The sequence below is a fragment of the Lutra lutra genome, chromosome X, assembly GCF_902655055.1.
Source record: "Lutra lutra chromosome X, mLutLut1.2, whole genome shotgun sequence".
Classification (NCBI taxonomy): Eukaryota; Metazoa; Chordata; class Mammalia; order Carnivora; family Mustelidae; genus Lutra; species Lutra lutra.
This window is the reverse complement of record NC_062296.1, coordinates 14,236,747-14,259,150: the sequence shown is the minus strand read 5'-3', so window position 1 is coordinate 14,259,150 and position 22,404 is coordinate 14,236,747. Positions and strand designations below refer to the sequence as shown.

Genomic DNA, 22,404 nt, shown 5'->3' with positions numbered 1-22,404 from the left:
CTACACTTCCTCACTTAAGTCTCACAGTAAATTTGCAAGGAAGGTGTTATTTATCCTCACTTTTACAGATGAGGAAATGGAGGATCAGAGAGGTGTAGCAACTTCCCCAATGTCAGGCAGCAAGTAAGCGGCAGGAATGGAATTTATTCCTAAATTTTATAGAGCTTATAATCCCCCTATGAAAAATGCTGCTTCCAGCGTGGTGCAGTCGGTCAAGTGACCAACTCTTGATTTTGGCTCAAGGTTGTGTTCTCAGGGTTGTGATCTCAGGGTGGTGAGATAGAGCCCTGCATCGAGGCCCACATCGAGGCCGGAGTCAGGCTGTGTGCTCAGTGCAGAGTCTGCTTAAGGCTCTTTCTCCCTCTCCTTCTGCCCCTCCTGTCTTCTCTCTCTCTCTCAAATAAATAAATCTTTAAAAAATGCTACCTCCAACATTATGCAGTGACAGCTAGTGCAACATCTCAGTAGCTCATGGAGTGAAACGATCTTGAGTTCTTTTTGTAGAAGTTCTTATAATCTATATGATAAACTGAGAATTCCATTCATTAAAATAAAATAAATTATAAATTACTTAAAATTCATTCATCGTCTTTTTCTGCAAACTGTTCACAGACCTACTTTTAATGATAACCCACCATCTTCTCCTTTGCACCATTTGGTTTGAATATTGATGAAAAGGTTGACAACGTTCTCAAAGTGTTGGGAAGAAAAGGAAACTAGAAAAATGGGAAATAATTTTTCATGGAAAGAAAGCATGTCATTTCCCTGAGGAATAGAATACTGTTTTATAGCTTAGTTATGTCATTAGCCATCAAGCAATGCTTCCTCGCTGTAAAAATATTCTCTGCGAGCAATGTAAGTTTAGCTGGTTCTGACTTTGTTTGTTATTCTAAATATGATTGACATAAACATTTATTAGCCTGTTACATGGTGAGTAAACAGGATTGTAGAAAGGTTGTTGCTGTATTAATTGTGATTTCTCTGTTCCTGTCTCCTCTTGCCCCTTCACCAGCCCATGAGAAATAGCTTTGCGTTTGGAAGCTCAACAGTGTCCACTAGTGGGCAAATTGGAGAATAACCGTGTGACTACAGAGGGAAACCCATGAGTTTGAAATGTAGGCAATAAAGATTTTCTCTAAAGATTATCATATATGTTATGAAAATGGCATTAGGTAATGTCCAGATTTTGTAATGGATTAGAGAATAAGGTTGTGGGAAAAGTCCCGTTCTATATTTGCTTAATGAAGAAATCCTATTTCTGTATAGAATTCTAGCAGCGATATTAGAAAGTTTTTTAAATTGTTAACGTTTTTGATATTCACTACTACCTGAATACTAGTGGAAATCAAAAGTGTCTATATTTCCAAAGCCCATCTTGTCCTCAATCCTTGCTAGAGATTCCAACTCTTATGGAAATGTTTTAAGGATAGTGAGGCAATTGTCTATTTGATCTCGTGGGGCAGTTATTCTCATACTTTAGTGTATGTAAGAAACACCTGGAGAGTTTGATAAAAATGTAGAAGTAAAAGATGCTTTGTTGCTGCCACCGAGACCTCCCTTTAGGACTGAAGGATTTGTTTTCCTGAATGCCGGGAGCGTTCTTCACTGCCAGCTTATAGCTTCCAGTACTTCCTAGAAATTTCCCTCAGTTGAAGATTTCCTCTAAGGTCATACCACATTCTTAGCATAGGGACATCTGGGTCGATGCACGCTGAGATCTTAAATCCTGACATTCCCTGGACCTTCTGTTTCTGCAGAAGGCCACCTTCCTCCTTGTTAAGAGATGTGGCTTTCACTTTAGTTGGCAATGATGTAGAGGCTTCTCCACATCAAGAAAATATCTGTCCCTCTAGAGATCTCACCCACCTCACCTTATAGCTACTAGGGCAATGACCAGGGTCACTCACAACATAATTCAGGTGGGGCATTATGGCTTGCCAAAAGGAGAAAGAGAGTATGCTCCAAGGGAGATATAGGACTTAGCTAGTATGTATTGGTTACATGTGCCAGTGGGGTACATACTGGATTAGGTTCCGAGGATCTAGATGATGGATCAGAGAGGGGAGAAATAAAGTAGAATATTGGTGAGTTAACAATTAGGAACTCCTCTTCCAGGATATAGGATTTAACAACTTGTCAAGGACCCTGGGATACAGGGTAAACACATTGGTAGGATAACTCCTAGAGACCTGGAGAAAGTGATGGCCCACACAAAGTGAAGTAGAAGTGGCAGGAAGGCATTATGGACAACGGGGGAACGGATTAAAAGCCACAGAAATTTGGGCATCCGAGATGTATTTTCGTAAGGATAGAAAACTGTGTTCCACAGTGGGACCCAAAGGATACTCCATTTACCAAAGCAGTACGGAATGGGCTGGTGAGAGGTCCATGAGCATTAACGAGTTGTTCTTCTCTGTAGGCCAGGGATGATGGTAGGTGAGGCTGTCCTAGAATTGAGCTCACTGACAGCAAAAAGGACAATAAGAGTCTGAAATAATCAAAGCCAGATAGTGGCACTTACCTGTCAGAAGCCAGGTAGAGATGATCCTAACAATAAGCATCAAGGTCAGAGTCACAATCAGGGGCCCTGACCATGAGAGGTATAGAATAGTTAATTGGATGCAGCGTCCCTAGTGCAAGATAGACGGACAGACAGCCATGCACCGTTCAGTATATACACTCAAATAGCAAAGATTGGTGATCAGGAAGCTGAGAGTGACTGCCCAAATAAAAGGGCACAATCCTTTGCGTAAGTTTCCAGGTGTGGGTCTGGTTTCTGACCCAGAAACTGTCTGAGGGAGAGATTGACTCCTTAGGAGGAAGGACCCTGGAATATCATGGAAATGTATACTGTACTGATTCCTCCAGTCCTTCCTAAAAGGGGCACATGACCACATACTTGGGGACCTGAACACTGGGAAAAGGTGAACACCCAAACATTTTGAGGAGGATTGGACACATTGTTCAAGTTAATATTGGTATCTGGTGATTCAGGGTGTCATCATGGCCCCATCATTAGAAAGAAGTTATATGAAGGCCAGGTAATAAATAGATTCTTGGCCTAGGACTGGTTCACAGGGAGTACTCCAGGACCATGGACCCATCCATTGAACCTTTCCCTATTTCCAAGTATATAATTATAACGGACATACATGGTAGTGGCAAAAAGTGGGGAAGGCCAAATAGAAGCCTTTGGAAATGGGCCTCCCCAGTATCATCCTTGACTAAGGCAATAAAAAATATATATATCATCTTTGGCAGTAATGGAATGACAGAAATAAATGCCATATTTAATGACTTAAATGATTCCAGGGCAGTAGCTCATATTATATCTGTTTAACTCCCCAGTATTGCCTCCACAATAACGAAATGCAGATTAGGGTCATCCAGTGACCACGCGACCAGAGCTGTAGACCAAGAACTGTTTTCTATCAGTCTCATCAAGTAAAAAGTTTGGGCAGGCCAAGAAGGAATTCATCGTAAGTTGGAAGTGGCACATCTGGAGGCCCAAGAAGGACCAAAGAGCATAAGTAAGCTGGATGAACAGTTGCCCACACTCCCATGTTACTCACCATTATTGGACCAGCTCCTTTTCCTCAACTCATACTTACGGCCACATAGGGAATCTCTCATGATTAGCTGATGGCAAGGGACAAGGGCAAGATTAGATCAGGTTTGGGTTAAGTAGGTGTGAAGGGTAAACCAGCAAGGCTGCTGTTGAGCCCCCATTGAAGGGTGACCTTGATAAATAGTGGGAGAAGAAATTTTCCCAATTTCTTGGCCAAGCTTTGGGGGATGTACCTGGTCATCTATTTTGTGTGGAGAGGAAAGGTTAGAAGCTTAAGGTTAGAACATACATGGATTAATCAGCAGCAGCAAGTCATTTTGTTAGTCAGGAACTTGCAACGAGAAAGATTGGAAGATTGAGCATAGAAGGTCTAGGGTAGAGCCATGTGGATGGACTTTTAGGAGTAGATTGGAAGTGTGGATATCTTTGTGTTGCATGTTCAAAACACAGAAGGGACTTGAAAGAGACACAGAAGAGACATAAAACAACCAAGTAGGTGTAATAACTTGGCCAGATGATGGTAGTGAAGCTTTGTCATCAGCCACCCCAGGGTTAGCAAATGGATACACAAAAGGAATAGCCATAGTGGCAGAGATGAAGGGTGTTCATGAGCCCCAGAACATGAGCTCCCGCTCACCAATGTTGATCTAATTGTGCTATACTACTGCTGCAAATGTTGAATCATGGCATCTTCTCTTGAGGAGACCCACTGTCTACTCGTTGGCAGTTTGGCTGTGTTGGACTCCTTCCATCCTGGAAGGGGCAGAGGTTTATTTTGGGTAGAGTCAATACATGTTCTTGGTATGAGTTGGTCTTTCTTCATATGAGTTCGCTCACAGGTCCTTATCCATATTTGGTCTATTGACATGGGATCCCACATTATACTCCATGGACTAAATGACCCTCTTCACAACAGAGTATATTATCATGGGATCTATTACAAGGAATTACATACCACACCACTCAGAAACTGCTGGCCTTTTGAGGGTGCCAACTTGGTACCCTGTAAGGTAGGGCACCATCTTCTAGGCTGTAGTATATATTCTTTTTTTAAAAGATTTTATTTATTTATTTGTCAGAGAGAGGGAGAGAGAGAACATAAGCAGGGGGAGCAGCAGGCAGAGGGAGAAGCAGGCTCCCCGCTGAGCAAGGAGCCTGATGTGGGACTTGATCCCAGGACCCTGGGATCAAAACCTGAGCCAAAGGCAGTCGCTTAACTGAGCCACTGAGTATATATTCTTAAGTAAAGACATTTGTAAGTTGCCATGTACCCAAATAGTGGAATACAGGAGTCTGGCAACCAAAGTTTCAAAGTATGAGTGCCCCTGCTTATCATCAGTTCCAGTAATCCACATTGGGGAATTTGTGCTTTCCATCATTGTATTTATAGCTTCTGTGGGATTCGATGTTATAGGCCCCCAAAGGGAAAGACTACCACCTGGGAATGCAGCAAGAGTTTCATTGAACTAAAGTTACGACTGATGCCTGGGCATTTTGGGATCCTTGTGCCAACATCCCAGCAAGCAAGAAGTGAAGTGACCATTTTGGCAGGGGTAATTGATTCTGGTCATTAGGAAAGGAGATAATGGCACAGGAAGGAATATGTGTGGCACCCAGATGATCCACCTCTTGGTACTACCTTGAAGAGCCAATTTGAAGACAAATGTGCAAGTGCCATGGCAGCCATAGCCCAAGAAAGGCGTGGTGACCACTGAGGAATAGGGGTCTGGGTTATGCCACTAGACTTGCTGTCTAGACTTGCAGAAGACTTAGTTGTTTTTGGGAGAAATCTAGAATGGGTCATAGAGGAAGGAGAGGATGAACGTCATTATAGCCCTGATTCTAGCTGTAGCAGCACTGTCGTTTACCCCGCTAATCTTCTGAAGTTTCCCTAGGAAGAGAAACCTATCAGAATCTTGGGAATGATGTTCCCAGAACATATATGAAAAAGTAGAACCGAGCTTCATAAGATATAGACTATAGCGGAGGGAGAATATGGCACCAAACCCACTCTCAGGCTGAAGTATTTGTATCCCCGTAGCTGAGATTTGTCAACCCTATCTGGGAATTTTCATCAGTTGAAGAAAGCTGTTCCACCTACAGTCAGGCTTACTGTCTTGGATTGAACCCACATGCAATGCCTGATTGATGATGGACTTTAAAGGCCTGGCACCCTTGCCTCAACTCAGGGCAACTCTAAAAGGTCATCTTTGCTTCAGTGTTCACCTTGGGGTTAGCTGAGCTCCCTCCTGAGACCCTGTCACAGCCCAGCTTCTCTCTCTGCACAATCTTGCTTCCTTCCCTTCATGTCTCCCCAGGTTTTGATCCCAGCAGCACTCCCTAATTTCCTACATTCTAATCCATTTCAGAATCTGTTTTCTAGAGAACCCAACAACCATATTCCCAGGTCCTATCCCCAGAGGGTCGTCTGTAGGTCTAGGGTGGTGTGAGGCCACATGATAGGCATTTTACCAAATTCCCTGGGTAATTTTGACACAGATGGTCCTCATATCACATTTTGGGAAACACTGTCCTTCAAAGACTGGTTTGATTGCCTCCTATTCACCCTCTTGGTGACAGAGGAATCCCCTGTCCTAAGTATTGCAAGATGACCAGCATAAGACACTCGGCTTCAGACAGATAAAATCAAGCACATAGTGCTAGAGGAGGACGTGGTGTGCCACACAGGGCTACAGAGGGGTGCACTTAGACATAGAGCAAACAAGCAGGGGCTGTGAAGTGATCCCTGGTCTCTATGGAAGGATGTGACTGACTTATTTGAATAATTCCATGTGCTGGCAGAGAGATCAAACCAATTGGGTTCAGAACCGGGTACAGTGCAGCTCGCCTGACTATTATAGGACCTATCTAGGTGAAGAGTTTTTTTTTAAAGATTTTATTTATTCATTTGATAGAGATCACAAGTAGGCAGAGAGACAGGCAGAGAGAGAGAGGAGGAAACAGGTTCCCCACCGAGCAGAGAACCTGATGTGGTACTCGATCCCAGGACCTTGGGATCATGACCCAAGCTGAAGGCAGAGACTTTAACCCACTGAGCCACCCAGGTGCCCCTAGGTGAAGAGTTTTTGCCATTGGGTTGGAAGGGCATATCTGGAGAGAGCAGGGGAATTCACCATTAGGGTCCTGTGAAGCTCAAAGATGTTAAGGCATCCCATGAAATTTTAAGCCTTGCAATTTAAAGGCAAAATCATATAGAAGACAAAGTCACAAAAAGTCCCCTATTAGATAGCTTTTAAGTGGCTCAGTCCTGGCCACTCATTCCTGTTTCTCAGTGGGCATCATTTTAGTCTACTATGTACTCATAAGAGACATGGATTCTGTTTCTTCATATGCATAAACTTCTGAACACCTGCCATTTATGAACCCATGGCTTTGGGTCAGAAGTAGATGCTGTGTAGGTACTGTTTTGTGGAGACATAGCTGCTGCTGCCTCTTCTTTTTCTTCCCCTTCTCCTTTTCTTTCCTTCTCCTCCTCCCCCCCTCCCCCTTCCCCCCTCCTCTTCCTCTCCCCCTCCTCCCCCTGCTCCCCCCTCCCCCCCTCCTCCCCCCTCCCCCTTCTCTTCCCCCTCCCTCTTCCTCCCTCATTCTCCTCCTTTTCCCCATCCTTCTTCCTCCCTCATCCTCCTCCTCTTCCTCTCCCCTCCCCCTCCTCCTCCACCCCCTTCTTCTTCTTCAGATTTTATTTATTTGAGAGAGAGCAGGAGCAAGAGAGAGAGCACAAGCAGGGAGCCTGATGTGGGACTCAATCCTAGGACTCTGGGGTTATGACCTGAGCTGAAGGTAGATGTTTAACTGACTGAGCCACCCAGGTGCCCCTGCAGACAGAGCTTGTCTGGAAAGTGCTGAGCCATACAAGCATACTGATGATGTACCTCCACGGGCTGAGTTGGCATAGGCCCTTAGCCATGGTGATGGGGTAAGGAGTGCTTATTTAACCTTCCTCTGTGCTTGGCTTCTAGAAATGTTCTAAAGCCTAGTGTGCAGAATCACATATTTTAAAGTGGACAGTTCCAAGTCACCCTCCCCCCATTTGCCCTATGATCTTACTATCAGGAATTCCATTCAAAGTCATAGAAAATTCAGATAAGAGAGATTGCTTTAAACTTACATGGAGAGAATTGTTCAGTTGCCTTTTATATAGAACTCAGTTTCCCTCTGTAGACTGTGATTGTTTGGGTGTTTTTAGATAAATATGCACCGTGTGGCCCAGTGTTGGCCGGGAGTGAGCTGAATACATTTGCACTGCCTGCTGGAACCCTCGGAACCCAGCTGTGTCTTTCTGAGGATGCATCTGAATTTTGTAGGCAGTGGTTCTCAACTTCACACATTAGAAACACCCAGGGAATTTTTAAAAATACTGTTGTCAGGATGCACTGTCCTTAGACATTCTGGTTTAAATGGTCCGGGTTGTGAACTGGGCACCTAGATTTTTAAAAGCTTCCTGTGTGATTCTAGTATGTAGCCCTAGGTTGAGAACCACTGCTCCAGTGCTAAGGAAGGCTTGAAGTAAGACACTTCATGAAAGAGGTGTAAAGGACGTATATTATAAGTTGAACTGTGTCCCCCTCACAAAAAGGATGTGGGAGTTCTAACTCTCAGGACCTCATAATATGATGCTGTTTGGAGATAGGGTCTTTATAGAGGCGATCAAAGTAAAATGAGGTTATTAGGGTGGGCCCTAATCCAATACTGCCATTGTCCTTCTGAAAAGGAGGGATTTGGATACAGAGACAGGCATGCCTAGGGAGAAGACATGTGAAGAGACAAGTAGAAGACAGCCACCTGCAAGCCAAGAAAAGAGGCCTGGAACAGACCCTTGCTTATAGCCCTCAGAAAGAACCAGTACTGCCAACACCATGACCTTGGACTTTTAGCCTCCAGAACTATGAGATAGGAAACTTTTGCTCTTTAGGCCACTTGGATTGTAGTACTTGGCTATAGCAGCCGTACTAAACTAAAATAGGGTAGAATTTTGGCATCACCGACTCCCAACGAATATTCTTCTCCTGGAACACAAAAATTCCTCCTCCTGGCAGGGACATGCCATCTGGTTTTATTACTCCTTACTCTGCTTTGTGTTTGTCTTCCACTAACTAACTTTCTGGTCTATTTGTGATATGCATCCACGTTTCCCAACCTTCTTTGTTGTCCTCGATGCTATCATTGTCCCAGCCAACCAGACAGTCCTGGTCCTCTTTAGCAAGTGAACCTTATTCCTGTTTCACTTCAGCTATTCCCATAGTCACCATGTGGACCTTGTAATCACCAAGAATTTTTTCACCTCTGAAATCCTAATCTTTAGTAGCTCATTCATTGACTGCAACCCCAAAGCGAATGGTAATCTTCCCTGCTCGTTCTAACTAAAAAGTACCAGGTAGAATTAAGCTGCTACCTTTCTAGATCCCTCATGCCTTCATTCCTGCCACATTTGCTAGAGGGCTTCAGTGAATAGAGAAGGGGAATCCAGAACGTCTTCAAGCTTCTCGAGGCTCTTTCGGCTGGCATGACTCAGGTTCTTCCAATTATTGAATGGCTCTTCCACGGTGTTTTTCTGTACACCACCCATTTTCAGGTAAACTAATTGTTTTTTTACTTAATACATGTGGGCTTGATCATATGTTAATATGATCACATTAATACATGTTACCATGTATGAGTTTGATCAGTTCAGTGATCTGGATTCGTAAGCAACTGTATTGACTGTTTTAGAGGACAGTGAAAGCTCACATTTTATCAGAAAGATGTTCTTATCTCCCTCATCCTTTTGCTAATAATAACACTCTATTCCTTTGGAACATTATTCCTCCACCCTACATGGTTTGAGAAAAACTACTAACCAGTCTCAGCCACCTACCTGCCACCCCAAGTCATTGGCTGTGAATGTGGCCTAGGTCTGCACAGAGTACCCCAGACACAGGGTTGGTTCAGGGATGAGCTTATTACCCAGATAGGGAAAAACACAATTCTCCCTGAGACTTTTCTTTGGGAGCTAACCAGGAAGACTCCCCTTTTCTCTATAATTGCTGAGCTAGACAAGTGTGAGGGTAGCCATCTTCCCTGACACATGAAGAAGATTTGTTTGAAGAGTAGAGCCTATGCAGAGGGAAACAGAGCAAAGAGATGCAGTGAGAGAAAGACCACAAACACATAACCATAAAGGTTCTGAGTAATACAGAGGGTACTCTACCTGCTGTCCCAAACAAAGAGACCCAGTGGACACATGCAAGCCCATGTCCTAAAGAGGGAGCTTAAAGTCAGGAGCCAAAAGAGACCAGATGTCCAAAATACCAATGGAAGGAGGCATGAGTTTATGGGAAACAACAGAACCAAGAGCTGTGAAGTAGAGGGAGTATTGATTAAAAGTGGGAGGAGATCTGAATTAAATAAAGAAGGGCCTGATGAGATTCAGTTTCCCTTTAAGGACCCCAAGGTAGGTTGAGTCCTAAAAGTGGCAGGTTGGCTTAAAGTTACAGAACCAAGGGAGACCACTCTGATCCACCCTCAACCCCAGAGATGTAGGGTGTGGCTGACCTTTTCGGTGAAAAGCTGAAATGTATTCTAGGACCTTAGTGAAAAGGGAGGCTTATTGCTTCCACTTCTGGGCCATCCCCTTCCCAGTGAACTAGAACATGCAGTAGAACTAGCAACGACATTGATGGTAATGTAGTACCCATTTCACTTTAGTTTCTTGTCTTGAGCTGTAGGCATCAACTGAAGAGTATGGTTAAGCAGGTTAGTTGTTGCATTAATTTGTTCAGTAAACATCTATTGAGTTCCCACTGTGTATAGTTACTGTGCTAGAAAATAAGAATATGGCAGTGAATAACACGGATGGGGATCCTGTTCTCATGAGAACCCTGCAAGATCTCTGCTGCAATATCTGACACTAATCTTAGGAGGGTCCCCTTGCATGCAAGGAGTTTGTTTTCTCTGGATGCCTTCAAAAGGCTCTTTTTTTCTTTGATTTTTGACAGTTTTATGATAGTGAGTCTCATTGAAAAACTAAATGGTTTGACTCTGTATGAACTTCCTGTAACTGGATATCCATATTGCTCCCAGATTTGGGAAATTTTTGACCATTATTTCTTTTAAAAAGTTTTCTCCCTATTTTTTTCTCACTTCGCCTTCTGGGACTCCCATAATGTGTATATATTACTGCCAAAACTTAAAATAGAACTACCATATGATCCAGAAATACCATTTCTGGGTATATACCCAAAGGAAACAAAATCAGGATCTCAAGGGGACATCCACACTCCCATTTTTATGGCAGCATTATTCACAATAGCTGAGATATGGAAATAACTTAAGTGTCCATTGAGAGATAAAGAAAATTTTATATATTTATTTTATATACATAAAATTTTGTATATGTGTGTATATTAATGGGATATAACACGTACATATTATATATAAACATATATAATGGGATATAGTATGTATATATTATATATAATATTCACATAGATATAAAAATATATACATTTATATAATGGGATATAATTCAGCCTTATAAAAAGAAGGAAATCCTTCCTTTTGCAACAACATGGATGAACTGGAGGATATTATGCTAAGTAAAATAAGTCAGGCAAAAAAAGACAAATACTGTATGATCTCACTTATACATAAAACGAAAGCAAAAGTTGAACTCATAAAAACAGGGAAAAAAGGGTCGGTGTGGGGGTGGGGGAAATAGGGAGATATTGGTCAGAGTATAACTTTCAATACTAAGATGAGTAAGTCCTGGGGATCTAATGTACAGTATGCCAGTATGCTGACTGTAATTAGTTATACTGCATCGTATACTTGAAATTCACTAGGAGAGTAAAGTATTTCTGCCATGTGCGTGCATGCACACACACACACACACACAAAAGTAGCTATGTGAGATGATGGATGTGTTAATTCTTGCTTATGGTAATCCTTTCACAGTGTATACATCTATCAAATCTTCACATTGTTCACTTGAAATATATATAATTTTATTTTTCAATTATACTGTAATAAGGCTGGGAAAAACATAACATTAGCTATGCCATAGGCATCATGGTTTACTCTGATCAACTTTGATACTTCTCGAAAATACACTTTTGCTCATAGCCAAAACGAATTCTAGGCACCCCCAGTGATACAGCTTCATGACACTGGGCTTCTTCTATGGTTTTTGTCTATCAGATCTCCTCTAGATCTTCTAGAAGGAACATAACCTTGATGACGCTTTGATTTTCACCCAGGGAGACCTGTGTTGTACTTCTGAGATCCACTATTGTAAGATAATAAATTTTGTTTAAAGACACGAAGTTTGTGGTCAGTTGTTACAGCAGCCATAGGAAGCTAATACAGCCCCAGAGATGACGGAGTGAAGGCTGCAATTGCCCTACCGCAGTTGGAGCTCCCCGTTCTACTCTACAGTACTGGGACGTCAGCAAGGGAGGCTGAAGATCCAGTGAGTGCTTCTTCCCAATCATCCCAGAGGATCTGCCCTTCTGACTCTGACAGTGATTCTATTTTGGGGTATGTGTGTGACACTGTAATCAGTCCTTTGTCACGTATTTTGGGGGCATCCATTCTGTATCTGGTATCCCACTGAGCTCTGAGAATATGAGGATGAATCAGACATGATTCTGTCCTTAAGGAGCCACCAGTCTCATAAGGAAGTCAATTAAGTAAGCTAGGCCTGAAATTACACCAGCGTGATAGTATGCTGGGGTAGAGGTAAGTTCAAGTCTCCAGAGAAAAGGGCCACCTCAGCCAGCCTGTGCTCAGTTAGAGAAGGTTCCTGGAGGAAAAGGAAATCTAAGCTGAAAGCTTAATTGCGGATTGGCAATAGGGAGCGATAGGGGACGGGAGAAGGTGGGGAAAGAAAGGGAATGGAAAGTAGATATGGCCCTAAGCACCACGTCAGTTGCACTTCTGGTGTGGGAAAAACACATCTTTCTTCGTTCAAAACGGTCTGCTGGTTTTCAGAGTATTTGTTCAAGATTCCAGGAATGTCGGGGGGTTGGGGGGAGAGAGACAAATGGGCATCACCAGAGACGGAGCCAAGTTTGCAGGCCATCTAGTCAGGATTCTCGACTGCAAACAAGACGCGACAGAAACAGTCTCTGGTTGGGTTAGGATGGTAAAGATTTATAAAAAGGTGTTGGAAATCAGTGTCCCCACTGGCAAACCAGGATGGGACAAATGAAGCTAAGTGTTCAGAGTCCCAGCTGACATGGGACTAGAGCATAGATGCTGGACAGACGGCCACCCCCCTGCTGCCCAGTACCTAACAAAGAGGTACGTCGTGAGGTCGCTGCCAGAGAAGACCGAGGATGACAGCGAATGTGTGCGACAGGGATTGGTTGGCTGCAGTCACCTGCGGGGTTCCTCCAGCGGAGCTGTTTGGGGATGACTTGTGACAGGCTTGCCCAGCCACGGGGGTTCGGCGCTCCCCACCATGCACAGTCATGCTCCAGGAACCAGCTGCTTAGGGTGGTGCTCTCAGGGCAGACGTTCTTGCTGCTGCTCCCTCCGCTGGCTGGTTTCCAGAACGCCTTGTTTCTTTGTGCCCTTTGCTTCAGAGTTTGAGAATGTTTGATTGGCCTAGTCCAGATGATATACCCATGGCCTCGTCCCAAGGGCAGGGAGAGCAGGTGTCTTCTCAGTCTCCTTTATGGGATTTGGAGCTTGGCTTCCCACTGAGGCTAAGCAGGGGAGAATCCCCAGACCTACGAGTGGGATGTGGATATGAAGTAGCTGACTGTCCCCTTGCTGCCCACCTAGAGTAGAGTGGAGCGTGGTGTCTTTCCAGTCGTGTAAGGCCAAGGCTGACAGGAATGTGGATGGCGGCACTGTTTATCCAGGGCAATCCTTCAGGACATACAGGGGTGGCTCGGGACTGGCGGGCTCCCCCTGCACTAGAGACAGGTGGCCACCTACCCAGTTCACCCATGGATGAGGCTTTGGGCCAAGCTGGGTTACCAGGCCAGTCAGTTCCCCAGAATCCACCAGTGGAGCCAGCCATTCCCAGTGTGGTTAGCAGCCAAATTGTGCGCTGGCAAGTTTGTGACGTATACTGAGCCTGGATCGAGGACCAAAGCGCCCCGGTTCCTCTGATGGTGGCCGGCGGTGGCATTTCCGCAGATCACTGTGCTGGGGTTCTATGCCCATGTGGGCGGGGCTGTTCTCCATGGTGTCAGATGGTGTCTACCGGGCCAGACATGTGGCATAAGACATGGTCTTCCCCTTTCTTGGCCGGGCCATCCGCTGGCTCTGTCAGTTATGCTTTTCCGGGGAGTGTCACCGGCTACATCCCAAGGTGACCCACACCCCTGTGTAATTCTCCCAGCAGAACGTTTGCAGTTATTCAATCTAGAATGAGAGGTAAAGAAACTGGGCTTTGGAGTTGGCCAGAGAGGGGTTTGAAACCCTGCTCTGCCGTTTATTAGCTGTGGTATCTTGGGTATATTACCTAACCTCTCTGATCCTCACTTTCTGTATATGGAAAGTGAGGATAATCATAATATCCAACTTGCAGAATTTTTGTGGGGGTTGAGTGAGGACAATAATGTATGTGTGCTTAGCACAGTGCTTGGCAGGTAGTGAGCGATTCTTTGCTATTATTTTTTTCAAGCTGTGTCTTTTTCCGACTTACTAAGTAAGGCATCCATGACTTCCTTTCCAGTCCCACTACTACCACTAAATCATGCTTCCTAGGTGCTCAGAGGAACTGAGGCTGCTTAAAACAATAGAGGCAGTTTATGTTGTCCCTGTTTTTCTTTCTAGAGGAAAACAAGGGGGGCAGAGCTAAGGATCCTTGAGCTCTCTGAAGCATGGGTGAGCAGCTTTACCCCTCCTCATCCAACCGAGAAAAGAAGGTCGGTACCTACCCCAGAGGTCTGTGTTTTTCTCTGTCACTTCCATGGTCACCAGGCTCAGGGATTAGAAGGCAGCTGTCAGCTTATTTTTGTTGCTATGGTGACAAGAGTTCCTGTGGAATTAGTAGTTCACAAAAAATGTCCAAATCTCTTTCTCACAGGGGATGAGGCTAGCTGGCCAGCCAGTGCTTCTAGGCCAGGTTGGATTTCTGAGGGACCAGGTAGGGCCTGGAACAGAAAGAGCCAGTAATGCCCAGGGGCCAGAGCACACGAAGAGGACCTGTCAGCCAGGCGCCCCAGAGAGCAGATGCAAATTCTTCCATTCCCAGGTGCAGGCACCAGACTGTAAATAGAAGAGCTGTCAACAGGCTAGGGTTTGTGGAGACTGGAAAGGGACTGGCTTAAAGTGGGAGAAAATGTAAAGCAAGTCAAGGGTTCTGCAATCACTTTGAGCTGTTAAGACATGTTTCTGCGTCTGTTTCCCCCTAGACTTAGTGGTCTTTGAGGGCAAAGATCTTGTCTTCCTTGCTTTTGTGTCCTCAATGCCTGGAATGTATTAGGAGCATCATGGTCAAGAATATTAATCTTGCAGCCAGGCTGCCCTTATTTGAATCCCGGCTGTGTGAACTTGCACATGTTACCTAACCTCTCTGTGTCTTGGTTTTTTCATCTGTAACCCGAGGATCAAAGTATTACTTACTTACTGTATGCAAAACACTTAGAACAGTGACTGGTACATGTTAAGAATCCTGTAAGTGTTTCCTATCACCACCGTCATCGTCCTTGTCATCATTGTCATTATTACTTTCAAATTCAGTCTTTAGTACGGCACACAAGGACCTCCAGGATCGGGCCTTCTGCCTACCTCCCAGTTCACACCCTCCCTCTAATCCAACTTTCCCTAGACATATGGTGATATTTACAGTTCCCACGGCTCCCCTGGCTACTGGGTGCCTACAGGCCTCAGCTCTGTCACTCTGTAGCCTCTACCCAGACAGTCTGTCATGTGAACCTCTACTCAGCTTCTAAAACTCACCTCAAGGGCCATTTCGTATAAACACTGATGCTTCTTTTGTGTTGCTCTTCCTTGTGCAGACGGCCGCCAGCCTATATAGGACACCCCTTACCCATCTTTAAGATAGCGCCGAGGTAGCCAGGTGAAAACTAGTGAGAGCGACCCGTGACAGAGACTGTGAGTAGACTTGGTCTTCCGTACAAAGATGCCATCCTCTGCAGAAAGGGTTTGCCTCTGTTGGGATTAGGAGCTCCTTAGGTTTCTTCCTGATGATGCCCAGAATGTCAGAGAGACCTGCAAACTTCTAGAAGTTACTGTGCCTGGACAGGCTTGGAAGCACCTCACTTCCCCAGCAGAGTGGAACAGCTGGCAGCCGCCAAGGCACTGACCGGCACCGGGACCCCTGAATGTCTCTGATCCTGGGATGTGAGTGACTGAGGATTGTGGGGCTCTTGTTACCATTGACATTGCTCGGTGGCAGGATTATTCTTAGATTAAGTTTTTCCTGAAGTCAAGGTGTGAATTTCTTACACTTAAAAATAATCTGGTTTGGGTCTCTGGGTTCCTTAACTGGGTGGATCCAAAGCCATACATACGTTCATGTTGTGTGTACTTGTCTGGGCCACATGAAGACTGTCAGTCGGGATATAAACGAGACACTTGGAGAGTTTAGTTGAAAACCACTGACTGAAGAGACTAGTTCTGAGTGCTGGGCGGGCTTCAGGAAACAGCACAGGACACTGAAGCACCAGGAATCTGTAGCTGTGGGAAGCCCTTCCAGCCCCAAGCCTAAAGGGACAAGTGGAAGGAACAGAATTCCGAGAAGTTGGAGAGAACTTGGAGCCTTGGAATAGAGGCTACCAGGCAAAATTTACGGCCAGTGATGAATGTAGTCATTGCCGGAAGTGTGGGCGGTTGGGATAAGTAGCTGACTTCTGTCTCCTTCCACCCTTAAAGAACATTCTGGTACTTCCCTTGGTGAAACTCAAATGAAAGCCAGAGAGCAAAGGGAGCCTGTATTTGACCATCTATGACCCGCTTCCCAGGACACAGAGCTCTCTGTCTGAAGGGGAGAGGGTAGATGGGGAAGGGGACACATGAGAAGGGTTGCCAGATTTAGCATATAAACATACAGGGTATGCAATTAAGTTTGAACTTCAGATAAATAATGGAAACCACTCAGTCTAAGTATGTCCCATGCAATATTTGGTACATACTTATGGATTTAAAATGATGGTCTCCGATCATCAAATTTCATTTGGCATCATGCATTTTATCTGGCAACCCTAACGAGAAAATAACCAACAGAGATGTTTTCAGTATTCGGGTTTATGAGTAAACTATGACTTGATGACTTTAAACACCTCTCTATGTGTATCTCAGCAAGAATGGGATTCCATTTTCCTGTCTGGGAGAAGAGATGGTCTCTGACTTGGATCCCACCCCCATGCCTATCCCTAGACAAGCTTACTGGACCCACTGAGGTGAATGGCAGCTCCTTGGGAAGAACTTACTAGATTTTATTGGGTTTGGAAAGATTGCCACATGTGTGGCATTTCAGCCAAATAGTGAATAGGTGGCAGTCTTGATCAATTTATCAAAGGGAATAATATTTGCTCTTTGAAAATAAATCAGTGACAGTAAAGGGAGAAAATACGTAGATAGCAGAATATAAAAGAAGACATTTTGATTAATTTTGGTGTGACTCAGGATTGACACATTGTACTGTAGGGAGACTTCATTTTTGTCTTAATGAGTTGTTTTTCTTCCTTTTCTGAGTCATTTTTTCAAATTAGAACTGACTTGATTCTTGAGCTTCCAAGAAGTTGTGCTTGGAACTAAAGGGCAGGTAGGTAGAAGAAGGTAGATAGTTAGAAGAACTGTGTGCTTAGCCTGGCAAGGCTACAGGCTGAACTGTGCACTTAATCTGATAAGGTAAACACTGCCTTTACTATGGGGCAGTGTGGCAGAGCAGAGGAAGCAAGGCCAATCGCGTCCAATTCACTTAAAAACATAAGTATTTTCTAGGGCCAGGCGTTGGGCTGGATGCCTGGGATACATAGAATCAGACTCATTACTCTCCTCAAAGAGCTTTCAATATAAGCTTGTGACATAACGCGGGAAAGTGGCATTGATTAAGCTAACCAGCTTCAAATGTCTTACTTCAGTCTTCACAACAACCCTGTTGGTAAATGCTCATTGTCCCATTTTTCAAATGAGAAGTTGAGGCTAAAAGAGGTCAAGTGACTTGCCCAATCTCACACAGCTAGGAAGTAGCAAGGCTAGGGTCTGCATACACATACACATAAGAGTAGGGTGTACCAGTATAAATGTTTTCTTAGTAATACAGTGTGCTTTGGATCCAGTGAGGGAGTAATCCCTTTCCTGGGGCATAACCAGAGGAGGGTTTTGTGGAGGGGGGAAGTATTTCAGCTGGGTTTTCCTGGGAAAAGAACAGATTTAGTGCAATAACGGAGGCAATATGGTCCAAAGAGTGGAGATTAGGAGGGAATCACAAGTAGACCGGTTTGATTCCTGCACGGCCATAGTGCAAGCTGGGGGGAATGAGGGACTCAAGGGAAAGCTGGCAAGATAGATAGGGGCCTGAGTTGTATGGCTTTGAATGCCATAGAGAAGAAGTTGTTTTTTTTTTTTTTTTTTAAGATTTTATTTATTTGACAGAGAGAGAGAGATCACAAGCAGAGAGAGAGAGAGGGAGAGAGAGAGGAGGAAGCAGGCTCCCTGCCTAGCAGAGAGCCCGATGTGGGACTCGATCCCAGAACCCTGAGATCAGGACCTGAGCTGAAGGCAGAGGCTTAACCCACTGAGCCACCCAGGCAGCCCCAGAGAAGAAGTTTTTAAAAGTAAGGACAAGAAAGCCGTTGTAACTCTGAGCAGAGCAGCATCATCATCAGACCAGTGCTGCCGGAATCCCGTAGGATGAATTGGAAAGAGGAGACAACACACGCTTAAGAACCTGTTAGAGACCATTGCAGCAGATCAGATGAGGGTTAGAAGCAGGGTATTAGGGGCACCTGGGTGGCTCAGTCAGTTAAGTGTCTGCCTTTGTCTCAGGTACTGGGGTCCTGGGATCTGGTCCCCCCCAGGGATGCCTCCCCAATGACCCCCCCCCCCCCATTGAGCCCCCTGTCCCCTGCTGTCAAGCAACCCCTCCCACTCTCTGCTCAGTGAGGAGTCTGCTCCTCCCTCTCCCTCTGCCCCTCCCCTCTCAGGCTCTCTCTAACACTCTCTCTCAAATAAATAAATAATTTTTTTATTTAAAGAAGTAGGGGTAGGAGCGCCTGGGTGGCTCAGTTGGTTAAGCGACTGCCTTCGGCTCAGGTCATGATCCCAGAGTTGTGGGATCGAGTCCCGCATCAGGCTCCCAGCTCCATGGGGCATCTGCTTCTCCCTCTGACCTGCCCTCTCATGCTCTCTCACTCTGTCTCTCTCTCTCTCAAACAAATAAATAAAATCTTTTAAAAAATTATTTAAGAAGTGGGGTGTTGGGGAAGACAATGTGTTGTATGCCTGGAAAAACCATGAATGAAATTTTCCTGCAAAACATATACCCCGAAGTAAGTACAGAAGAGTTGTTCTGAAGGATGGGCATTGTGCCAGGAAGCAGAGAGCAGCTGGGTAGATAGGAAGTGCCCTATATCAGAACACTGTCTTAGTTCAGGTAGCTGTGACAAAAGACCATAGACTGGGGGTGGGGGAGTTATAACAGCTGTGGATGTCTTATAGTTCCGGAGACTGGAAAGTCTAAAATTAAGGCACTGGCTAATTTGTGGTCTGGTGAGAGCCCACTTTCTGGTTCATTGATGGCTGTTTTGTCCCTGTGTTCTCACAGGGCAGAAGGCAGCTCTCTGGGGTCTCTTTTGTAAGGACACTAATTGCATTCATAAGGACTCTACCCTCATCACCTAATCACCTTCCAAAGGTCCACCTCCACATACACTCCCACTGAGGATTTGCTTTCTACATAAGCATTTGGGGGAGATACAAACATTCATTCTATAGCAAACACCAACATCAGTGATCTGTAAGTCCAAAATGCTGTTTTGAATCTAACTCTGTTCTCTGCAACATTACCCAACATGAGTTCCAAAGATCCCTCATCCCATGTACTGATCCAAAAGGCCAAATCAGTGTGGAAAACGCTGTGTATTCTGGGTCCTTCTTGATGGTTCACAATGCACAGCAGCCCAGGGATGGCTCTGAGAATTCCTGAAGCAAGGAAACTAGTATAACTTTTCTTGCATGATCACTTTTCAAGCTTATTTGACCCTAGAACCCTTTTTAAAATGTTGAATCCTAGTAACATGTGGCAGAAAATGTGTTTTATGAAATCCGTACCAACATTATCTTTGTCTGCAAGGCATTTCCTCCCCTGGGTTCCAGAGAGCAGTCCGTTCTTTCAAATTCAGTCCGGATAAAAGTATCTCACTGTTTGGTGGTTATTTGCCAGAAGTGACCTCTGCTGCTGCCAGTATTGATCCTGACACTAACAGCTGGTGTCACACAAAATTAAAACAACAACAACAACAACAGCAGGATTAATGTTGGTGTCACAAAGAGCTGTTAGTCATCAGCCTGGGAGCCCATCTCCCGGAAGTTGTCAATTACTTTCTCCTCAACGTTGTTCTTATCAGTTTATTCATCTGAACAAGCTTCGGTGGCTTTCTAATTCTTCTCCTGACCTCAGCAGCCTTAGTGATGGTGGAAAACTTGTGTCTGGGTAATTTTAAAGCATCATTATTTAGTAATAAAACTCAAAACAGCTAGTTAATTTCACCATTCCCTTCCTCAGAGTGTTCCCCAGATCCCCATCACCTACAGAAGGGAAGATGAAAATTATTTGCATGGCCATCCTGGCTCTCCAGGATCTGACCTCGTCATATGCACACACACACACACACACACACACACACACACACACACACACTCTCTCTCTCTCTCTCCACTAATTGTCATTTGCCAATAAGAAGATCTGCTCTTATCTTGGTTCCTTGTGGGTTACTCTGTTCTCTGTGACAAATGACCTTAACTTCGACTGCCAAAATCTCACTTAACCCAAAGGTCCGCATCAAATACTTCCTTCTCCTAATGACTTTCCCAGTTTCCTCCAGTTGGAATTAGTCCCAGTTCCACTTTTTGCACTTTTTACATAACCTTTATCACAAGTCACTTGGAGTGCAACCTAGCTTTGTATGAATTGGCCTTCCCCACCGGATGCTAGTACCTTGAAGATAGAGAATGTTTTGCTAACTGTGGTGATCCCTCCAGTCCAGCAAATATCTGAGAGCCTACTTTGAGCCATGTACAAAGTCTTACACACAGTAGAGGCTCTACTGATGTTTATGGACTCAACCACAACCCCCAGAAGTGAGAGTGGGTTCTCTGGTGCAAAGCCTCAGGAGGTGACTCATGTCACCACCATCACTATGACTGGTGGGACCACAGGGTAAGCATTGTTGTGGCCACCTTAGGTGTGATTTTGGTGTGAGAAGTCTTGGATGGCTGGGGACGTGTATGAGAGGAGTCAGCCATTCGGCTGGGAATGCCAGGCAACTCTAAGTGAACCAAAGAGATAGGGGGGCATTTGTGATTACTGTAGAGACTTCTAGCTTAAGCCATCCTGGAAGAGCTGCCAACAGGAAAGCCATAGCTGTGCTGGCATCTTTACACTGCCACAGTTCAGGACAAGAGTGAAGATCAGGTCTCTTGGATTTGGTTCTTCCTTTTTCTTTTCAACTGTGGAAATTCTGACCCCCAACTTAATAACAGTAACCACCCCAGTGGGTCAGATACTGTACACACAACAGCTCTACGAATTCTGATAACAACCCTAAGGTATGATTATTGTTATATTCATTTCACAGATTAGGAGAGTGCAGCTCAGAGAGCCAGTGTTCTTCCGGTTTCATCAAGGAAAAGCAGACCCATTAGTGAGCCGAGTCACTCTGCTTCTGAGTCCTGTGGACCTTTTTACTCTCAGCTGTGCATCATTAAGAACAGCTAGCGTATATGAGTGCATGCTCTATTCTAGGCATTTCTACAAGTGTTATTTTATTGACTCTTGACAGTAACACTTTGAATGTCCTTGCATCTTAAAGATGAGGAAAATGAGCCTCAGACAAGCTCAGAAACTTAAACAAGGTCACACAAGATGTAAGGCATGGCCAACGTTCAAATTCAAGTCTGTCTGGCTCCACACTCTCCACTCTTGTCCACTGTTCTGCGTGGCTTCCTCTTGTAATGCAGCAGGCAGGCCCAGATGCTGCCGCGTGGAGGGTGCATACAGTTGGTAGAACCTAAGGCTGCGTCTCCTGTGCAGAACAGTTCCATGCTAGTGACTTAGTCTCAAACCTCTAAGCCCTCCTTGTTCCCCTCTTAGAGCTCAGGTGACCCCTCTCGTTGGCTCCTCTGCCGGGTCACCCTGAGCTTCGTTGCCATTACAGCCCATGTCTTCCACCACTTAGTCCCAAAGCAGAGCCATTTCCTTTACAGTGTTAGTGTCTGGGAAAACAGATTCCTCTCCCTGGTTCCCCATCAGTGTCCTCGAACAGCACGAGGGTTAATTTATTGCCTCTCCTCTGGGCATAGAGCTCTATGCTCAGCTTTCTGTAGCTGCTTCTGAAGGGAACAATCCTTTAAGGCAGGACCACCTTTGTGCCTTGGATGGATGGTTTCTAAGCCCGAAGCCCTTTCTTAGCTCCTATCACTGTATTTCCTTCATTTCTCAGAACTTCCTTGCTTCTTTTGTTTGATAAGCAGGTTCTAATAGGAGGTACAAGTTTGAGCCCCACTTTAACCACCAACTTGGTGTTTGATTTTGAACAAATTACTTCCTCTCCCCCCTTTTAAAGACTTTTATTTTTTATTAATTTTCATTTTTTTAAAAAAAGATTTTTATTTATTTGACAGAGATCACAAGT

General features: G+C 44.7%; 1 protein-coding gene across 2 annotated transcripts in view; it reads left to right on the top strand.

The window, feature by feature from the left end:
* The window catches only part of LOC125092198 (putative MAGE domain-containing protein MAGEA13P), a 420,768-nt gene that overhangs the window by 82,171 nt on the left and 316,193 nt on the right, over nucleotides 1-22,404 (top strand). The window contains exon 3 of one of the 2 annotated variants that reach the window (XM_047716563.1): nucleotides 15,544-15,640. The exons of the other annotated variant lie outside the window; for it this stretch is intronic. The gene's annotated coding sequence lies outside the window, so the exon portion shown is untranslated. The remainder of the gene's footprint in view (nucleotides 1-15,543; nucleotides 15,641-22,404) is intronic. 2 annotated transcript variants of the gene reach the window in all.